The following is a 9,402-nucleotide window of genomic DNA, read 5'->3' as shown; positions in this document are numbered from 1 at the left end:
CCAGAAGCCAAGCTCATGGCTGGCGAGCGCAGTGGTGGTGGCAGGAACCTCTCCCGCCTCTGCGGCAGCGCTAAGGATGTCCAACTAATGGGGAGTGGGCCTAAGCCATCAGTTGGACATCCCCAGAGGGCTCCTGGACTGCAAGAGGGTGCAGGGCGGGCTGAGGGACCCCGACCCCCCCCCCCCAAGTGCATGAATTTCATGCACCAGGCCTCTAGTTAGCTCATAATAAACTATGATGGAGGAACTATTGTTATTCCCATTTTACAGGCACAGCTACGATTTGAATCCAGACAGTAACTATCAGAGTTCACCTAGTCCAGTTCTTCATTTTGTGATTAAGAAATAGATATAACAGTTAAATGACTTGCTTAAAGACTTTTTTGTTGAAGATAGAACCTGTTAGGTCTGACCAAATAATTGAATTGATACCCCCCCCACCCCCCCGGGAACTGACCTTTAGACCAATTCATAACTGACATACCCTTTCTCTTAAATCACATTCCACTTGCTAAGACCATTATCTTTCCCTGCAGGACCCGCCCAGAGAATTCTCTGTCCAGAAAAAGCCCTCGAGTCCTTTAAAATCTCTGACTCCCTGTCACTGGGTGCTGGTGTCATTTTGGGGCTCAGCCCATCTGATTTTCCAGATGACCTAATAAATTAATAATTCTTTACCCTTTTTGGCCTTGTGTGTTCCTTTTTCGGTGACCCTAACAGAACCAGAATCAGAACACAAGTATGTTTCCGGATTCATAAATACTTTTATTTTAAGAAAAGCTATTAAAAATTCTTCCATTGCTCTAGGTACATTTTAGAAGAGGGTGGGGAAAAGTAGGTTTATAGTTGTAATATAAATAAATAGTACAATAATTATGTAAAAAAACCCCCAAGAATAAACATATTTTGCATACACATAATTGTAAACCTACTTTTGCCCGTTCCTGTATTATAACTTACTAGAGGCCCGGTGCACAAAAATTTGTGCACTCGGGGGGGGGGGGGGCCCTCAGCCCGGCCTGTGCCCTCTCGAAGTCTGGGACCCCTCGGGAGATAACGACCTGCTGGCTTAGGCCTGCTCCCGGGTGGCAGAGGGCAGGCCCAATCCCTAGGTGCAGCCCCTGGTTGGGCTCAGAGCAGGGCCGATTGGGGAGTTGGGGCACCGCCCCCTGTCATGCACAGAGCAGGGCGGATTGGGAAGTTGCGATGCCACCCTCAGTCATGCCCAGGGTAGGGCCAATTGGGGGGTTGGGGCACCGCCCCCTGTCACACTCAAGCCAGGGTCGATGGGGAGGTTGCGGCGCCACCCCCTGTCACGCACAGAGCAGGGTCAATTGGGGTTGGGGAGCTCCCCCCTGTCACAGAGTAGGGCCGATCAGGGGGTTGGGGTGCTGCCACTCACACTCAGGGCATGGCTGATGGGGAGGTTATGGCACTACCCCGTCACACACAGAGCAGGGCCCGTGGTGGGGGGGGCGGGGGTTGGGGTGCCGCACCCTGTCACACACAGAGCAGGGCCGATCAGGGGGTTGGGGAGCTCCCCCCATCAGGCACAGAGCAGGGCTGATCAGGGGGTTGGGGCGCTGCCCACTGTCACACACAGAGCCGCAGGGCGATCAGGGGGTTGGGGAGCTCCCCCCTATCAGGCACAGAGCAGGGCCGATCAGGGGGCTGGGGCACTGCCCACTGTCACACACAGAGCAGGGCCCGTGGGGGTGGGGGGTGGGGGTGCCGCACCCTGTCACACACAGAGCAGGGCCGATCAGGTGGTTGGGGCGCCGCACCCTGTCACACACAGAGCCGCAGGGCGATCAGGGGGTTGGGGAGCTCTCCCCTATCAGGCACAGAGCAGGGCTGATCAGGGGGTTGGGGCACCTTCCCTTGTCACGAACAGAGCAGGGCAGATAGGGAGGTTGTGGCCCCGCCCTCTGTCACACACAGAGCCGCAGGGCGATCAGGGGGTTTGGGCGCTGCCCCCTGTCACGCTGATCCCGGTGCCAGGAGGCCTCGTGGCTCCGCTGATCCTAGTGCTGGGAGGCATATTACCCTTTTACTATATAGGATAGAGGTTTCGTGCATGGGTGGGGGCCGGCTGGTTTGCCCTGAAGGGTGTCCTGGATCAGGGTGGGGGTCCCCACTGGGGTGCCTGGCCAGCCTGGGTGAGGGGATGATGGCTGTTTGCAGCTGGTCACACACCCTTCAGGGTGGGGGTCCCCACTGGGGTGCCTGGCCAGTCTGGCTGAGGGGCTGAGGGCTGTTTTCAGGCTGGCGGGTGACTGAAGCTCCCAACTGCTCCTTTTTTCTTTTTCTTTTTCTTTTTTTTTTATTCTGGGCCAGCTTTAGCTCTGGCTCCAGCTCTGAGGCCTCTGCTGCTGAAAGCAGGTATCTGGTTTGTTTAGGTTCTATAATTGAAACTCTGTATCAACTCCAGCTCTGAGATCCTGGCTGGCTGAAAGCGGATTTCTGGAGTTTGTTTAGCTTCTATATTTGTTACAATGTTTCAGACTGCAAGCTCAGAGGCCGGCAAGGCAGGCGGGGAACGTTGGAGTCCTCTGTCACTGAAGCAAGCAAGCCTCATGTTAGTTTCAAGCTGCCTGGCTGCCAGCTGCCATCTTGGCTGGCAGTTAATTTGCATATCACCCTGATTAGCCAATGGGAAGGGTAGTGGTTGTATGCTAATTACCATGTTTCTCTTTTATTTGATAGGATATCCTGTCTTTTTCTCTATCCACCTACAAGCAAGGAATTAATTAATCAACAGGAATCCCAATAAAGCACCATCCAGGTTTCTAATCCTCTCTGAGCCACACCCATAATCTTTGTCCAGTGATGGCGAACCTATGACACACGTGTCAGAGGTGACACACGTGTCAGAGGTGACATACGAACTCATTTTTTTTGGTTGATTTTTCTTTGTTAAATGGCATTTAAATATATAAAATAAATATCAAAATATAAGTCTTTGTTTTACTATGGTTGCAAATATCAAAAAATTTCTATATGTGACACGGCACCAGAGTTAATTTAGGGTTTTTCAAAATGCTGACACGCCGAGCTCAAAAGGTTCACCATCACTGCCTTACTCATTTCAATGAATTAGCTCCATCTTTCCTTGTCCTATCCCGTCTTTACTTCCTCTCTTTTATGTCCCACATCCATTTTTTCCAATAATCAAAACATGCCCAGAATCTAACTGCTTACCACCCCTGCTACAACCTACAGCATCTCTCTTGGATTATTGCCTTAGCCCAGGGACAGATTTTCTTGCTTCTGCCCTTGCTTTTCTTTGAGTCTATTCCCAACACAGAGAGCAAAGTAAATTTCTTAAAAAGGAAGTCAGATCATACCACCCCTCTGTTCAAAGTGTCCCATGGTTTCCCAAAACAAAGGGAAAGCCAAAGCCCCGGATGACTCTAAGACTCCCCTCCTTACCTCTCTGACCCCGCAAACTGCACTCTCAGCTTCGTGTTCCAACAGGGCACTACGCAAGCTCTCACCCACAGTCTTTAGTGTTGCTTTTCTCTCTGCTTACAACCCTCTTTCCCAGAATGGCTTCCTCCCTCCTTCTGTGCTCAACTGCCTTTTTTTTTTCTTTTTTTTTTTTTCAGTCAGTCTTTCTTATTCCCTTGCTATACTTTTTCTCTGAAAGATAGTGATGAGTTTCTATCTGTGAATATTACAGGACAGCACTCTCAACATTGTCAGAAGTTTTTAAAAAGAAATTAATTTCCAATAATTGTTAAAATGCCCAAACTTCCAAATGATTCACTTAAAGAAATGAGTCAATCCTAACAGATTTAAGGTACCTCTGTAATAATGTTACTGTCACTGACATTTTATTTTGCTTCACTGAATCAAAGATAAAGGAGTTGCAACAAACTGCTAGGAATTGCTCATTATTCCTAAACCAATGTCTGTTTCCCACGAGCATATAAAATGCTGTCTTGAATACCACACATCTCCTCCAGGTGTCCTGTATACCTCTTAATACCTCTCAACACCCCAAAATGTTTGTTGTTATTTATTTTGCTTAATTGTTAGGGGCAGAAGTAGAATATTGGGGACCAACTACAATTATAAGAAATATTCATCGTGCTCTGTTAACCATGATGGTTCTGTTCTGATTTGAGAAAGCACATTCTAACCTGGCTGGGAGTTGTACGCCCTGGGACGTGGGAGCTAAGATAGGAATGCAGTCCGTCCTCCTTTTCCGAGAACTGCCTTTATCAGCATGGAACGATTTACAGGCTTGTGGCTGAAACAATCTAGTCCTGGAGGCACCTGCTCTTTACAACCCCAGCCCTCGTGCCTGTAATCTGGTCCCAGGGATGCCCGGAGGCACCCGCACTCTGCGCCCCCCACTCCCCAGCCCATTACTTGTGACCTGTAATGATTACACCAAGCCTACTTTCCCATGCCTGTAATTCCTACCTTCCCACGCAATCTTTGTCCTTCTACCCAATATAGGTGGCTGGCTTATGGGGAGAGGCAGAGCAGATTTTTGTGGGTGACCTGCTGCTCCCCCATATGCCGGCAGTATTGGAATAAACACTCATATATGATTCAACCCTGTCTCTGCTTAATTGGTTCAAGTAGTGACAGGCAGCCCGGACCTCAGGTAACGTAATGATAAAAATATTCTTTTTGTTTCCCTAGTATCTAAAGACATCTATGAAAACACACATGAGAAAACTATATGTTCTATAGTGGAAACTGTATTGAAAACCACTGGTGTAACTAGTCTAGGGCAGAGGTTTTCAAATTGCTTTCTACTGTTCCCTGGGGTTCTTGAGATCCTGTCAGAGGGACTCAGAGGTAAGAATTATTTCAAGCTTGGCCCACGTGGCTCAGTGGTTGAGCATTGACCTATGAACCAGGAGGTCACGGTTCAATTCCTGGTCGGGGCCAGTTGCAGGCTTGATCCCTGGTGTGGGGCCTGCAGGAGGCAGCAGATCAATGATTCTCTCTCATCATTAATATTTCTGTCTCTCTCTCCCTCTCCTTTTCTCTCTGAAATTCATAAAAAACATTTAAAAAATTATTCAATAATAATACCACGACTCTTACTGCTTTGTTCACTCACTCACTCACTCACTCACTCACTCACTCACTCACTCACCATCTCTCTCTAGTGTACAGTCGAGTTTTCCAGAGGCTACTATTATGTGATGTATGATGTAGCAACAGATTGAATATAGATGCAGATATTAGAATTTGCCTCTTTCACTTAAGCCAGGCATTAAAGAGTTTTACAAAGCACAAAATAATGCCACCCTTCTCCCCAAGTTAACTTTGTTTTGGAAATTATAGTTATTTTTCAGAAAATACTTATGTTAACACTTAATGGGCTTCATATTTTTAAATAAATAAATATTTTAAATAGTTTTCTGTTTTCGTCTCTAATTTGGTAAATATTGATAGATTAACACATATAAACAACAGTTCTTTGGACTCTGCAATAATTTTTAAGAGTTTAAAGGAGTCCCAAGACCAAAAAGTTTAAAAACATTGGTCTGAGGCTATTTTGTGTACCAACCCTAAGCTAGATTTCTTCCCACATGCCAACAATCATCTGATAACTGTGGACACAACTTTCTCATATGTCTGGAAACAGAACAAACCAGCTTGAGGAATGTACCCATCATTATAGCTAGCAGATGAATGGAAATAAAGCCAAGGGGAGATTTGGAAAGCAAACTTTTCCATTTCAGTTGAAGATTCTGCTCTAAGAGCTGATACATAGCTTGGTCTCTATCCTACCATTTGATACTGTTCCACTTACAGTAATCAAATAATATATACTTTTCTGGCAGAATTCCTTTGTAAATAACAGTATAGTAGACAATTTTCCTAGTGTTTTTTCCTTTACCTATTGTGATAATTAATGCTCGATCTTTGGCTAGCTCTCAGTATTCCTACGGTGGCCCCAGAAGTTACAGCTGAATTATGAGAATTGTACTAGTATGTCTGGGTAAATAGCCCAACACAATACGGTCACTGAGTCAAATTTTACAGTAGAGTCAAGCATGCATTTCCTAACCCTGGTTTTATGTCTGATTTTCAGATGTCGTATATTGATCATAGTATCTACTATATTATCTTCAAAGTCCATGCTTGTTTCATTATATAAGCTCTTATATTGAAAGATAAGAATAAATGCTCTATTTTATAACAATGATTTATTTGTTATTTTTATTATTTTAATAAAAATAACACTTAAACAGTGTGCCCTATACATAAAGGAAAAAGTTTAAATTCGTACAGGCAGCAAATAAGTTTTCGATACCACATTTTCCTCAAAATGATTAGGATTTAGCAAATCAATGTTAAGTGGTTTTATAATCACACGTATTTGGACTTGCAAATATTTATTTATGGAATTATGTGCATATTAATTATCCCAGTTTAATACCATTATAACCTAGAAACTTGAAATATTTTTCACAGCAGTGTATCAGTCAGTGTCATGTTTAGAAGACAGAAACCACCTTAGGTATTTCAAACAAAGGGAACATAATGCAGTGATTTGGTTGCAAAAGTATTATACACTGGAGGAGCCCAAAAAGGGACAATAAGGATACCCTGATATCAGTAAGTGCAGAATCACTAGCTCGCCTAAGGCTGGAGGAACCAGGGGTTTACTGGGGTTCCCAGAAGCCGACTCACAGGCGGCTGAAGCACTTCTGTTTGAACTACCACAAGAGGAAGCCAGGAGACCATTGCTCACAGAAGCCACAGGAATCCAGGACCTCATGGCCACCAGCAGTCACCTACCCCTGTCACTGCCAGAGCCAGGAACAAGAAAAGAATCACCTCCTCCCTCTCACTTTTTATTTGTTTACTAGCGGCCCAGCGCACGAAATCACACAGCCCTGCCCATCCGGGTGGGCCTTGCCTCGCCAACACACCCACCGCTTCTCCGCCCGCGGGCTGCTAGCCTTGCTGCGATTGGAGCCTGTGGGCCATGGAGGAGGGACCGAGAGGTGCTCCATGCACTTCATGGTGACCGGTTGTTTGGTCGTTACAGCATTATGGCATTATGGCCACTGGCCTTTTATAATATAGACTAGAGGCCTGGTGCACAAAAATTTGTGCACTCGGAGGGGTCCCTCAGCCCGGCCTGCGCCCATTTGCAGTCCAGGACCCCTTGGGGGATGTCCACTTGTTGACTTAGGCACACTCCCCTGGGTATCAGGCCTAAGCTTGCAGTCAGACATCCTTCTGGCAACCAGGGAGCCCTCAGGGGATGTCCAACTAAAGGCTTAGGCCCCCAAGGGATTGGGTCTAAACTATTAGTTGGACATTCTTAGTGCTGCCACGGAGGTGGGAGAGGCTCCTGCCACCACCTCTGCGCTGGCCAGCCATGAGCCAGCTTCTGGCTGAGTGGCACTCCCCATATGGAAGTGCACTGACCACCAGGGGACAGCTCCTGCATTGAACGTCTGCCCCTGGTGGCCAATGCACATCATAGCAACCGGCCATTCTGTCGTTCAGTCAATTTGCATATTAGCCTTTTATTATTATTATACTAGTGGCCTGGTGCACGAAATTCGTGCGGGGGCGGGGGAGGGAGGAGGTGTCCCTCAGCCTGGCCTGCACCCTGTCCAATCTTGGACCCATTGGGGGATGTCTGGTGTCTAAACCAGCAGTCGGACATCCCTCTCGCAATTTGGGACTGCTGTATCCTAACCGCTCATCTGCCTGCCTGCCTGATCACCCCTAACCACTCTGCCTGCCAGCCTGATCACCCCCAACTGCCCCCCCCCACCATCCTGCTCGCCCCCAACTGCACCCCCGTGCTGGCCTTATTGCCCCCAACTGCACCCCCCACCGGCCTGCTCGCTGCCTACTGCCCTCCCTGCCAGCCTGATTGCTCTCAAGTGCCACCCCCCGCCCCCCGCTGGCCTGCTCGCCCCCAACTTCCCCCACCGCCAGTCTGATCACCCCCATCTGCCCTCCCCTCCTGGCCTGATTGCCCCTAGCCCCATTCCTGGATCACTGGGGCAACCCAGGATAACCAGGCCTTCCCACCCACTCTCTGGCAGGGTCCGTGGCTCCAGCTGGCACTGCCATCTTTGTCACGTCAATTTGAATATTCCCTTCTTATTGGCTGTGGGCGCCGCCATCTTTATTGTGAAGTGATGGTTAATTTGCATATTACTCTTTTATTAGATAGGATAGGATGTCCCTATTTCCCCCCTTTTGCCCCCTCTACCCAGCTCTTGCCCCTCACTTCTCTCTGGCCATCACCATACTGTTGTCTGTGTCCATGGGTTGTGCATATATTTTCTTTGGCTAATCCTTTCTTTAAATTCACTTCTTTAAATTTTTATTTTCAGATAAGTGCTTATAACTGCACTATTATATATTTTCTATTATATCATTTAGAATTAAGATATTTTTTAATTGAGCCCTTGTAAATTTTAGCACAATTTAATAAATTATGCTAGAAGCAATTAGGAGATTTTTCGTGTAATACAGATACATTTCAATTAATATTTTATTAATTTTTTAATATTTTAATTTGAAATAATCTCATACATGTTAAAAAAACTATAAAATACTACAGCATATTATATGTACCCTTCACCCAATTTCTTAGGTGTTAATAATTTAAACATAACCATTATACAACTAACAAAATTTGGAATATATTTTTCTTATAATCTCTTTAATGTTACTTAATCCATTTACTTTGCTTTTGTTAATCTTCACCCAAGGATATTTTTCCATTGAATTTTAGAGAGAGTGAAGGGAAAGGGAGAGACACATTGATTGGTTGCCTCCTGCACATGGTCTGATAGGGACTGGGGATCAAGCCAGCAACTGAGGTACATGCTCTTGACTGTAATCTAACCTGGGACCCTTCAGTCCAAGGGCTAATGCTCTATCCTTTGAGCAAAACAGGCTGCAGCTTAAGGTGGCAGGCAGGTGGCTCCTGGGGCTTGTGGGGCCGGTGTGCCTGCCACCTGGGACGGGATTCGGTCCCGGGCGGCAGGCAAGCGGCTTCTGGGGTCGCCCACAGGGGCCTGGATGGTGGCTTGCCCTGGCGGCTCACGCTGTCCCGCCCTGCCTGCAGTATGCAAATTAGCGGCCATCTTTGTTGGCGGTTAATTTGCATATCTCGCTGATTAGCCAATGGGAGCCGTAGCAAAGGTACGGTCAATTACCATGTTTGGCTATTATTAGATAGGATGAGTGCCTTCCTTTGGAGCAACCACACAGGAAACCACAGCTCCCTTGGATAGAAAGTAGAATATAGAAGGGCCTGTATGAGGCTGGGCATCCACAGTCAAGGAATTTGCTGCTGCTTTGTCTAAAGTTGAGTTTGCCCTTTTGTCTTCCCCATGTCCTTGGTTTCCATAGGGGAAGGGGTGTCTATGAAATTCTGGAAAACACTAC

The sequence above is a fragment of the Myotis myotis genome, unplaced genomic scaffold (assembly GCF_014108235.1).
Source record: "Myotis myotis isolate mMyoMyo1 unplaced genomic scaffold, mMyoMyo1.p scaffold_m19_p_7, whole genome shotgun sequence".
NCBI classification, from domain to species: domain Eukaryota; kingdom Metazoa; phylum Chordata; class Mammalia; order Chiroptera; family Vespertilionidae; genus Myotis; species Myotis myotis.
This window is presented reverse-complemented; position numbering follows the sequence as displayed.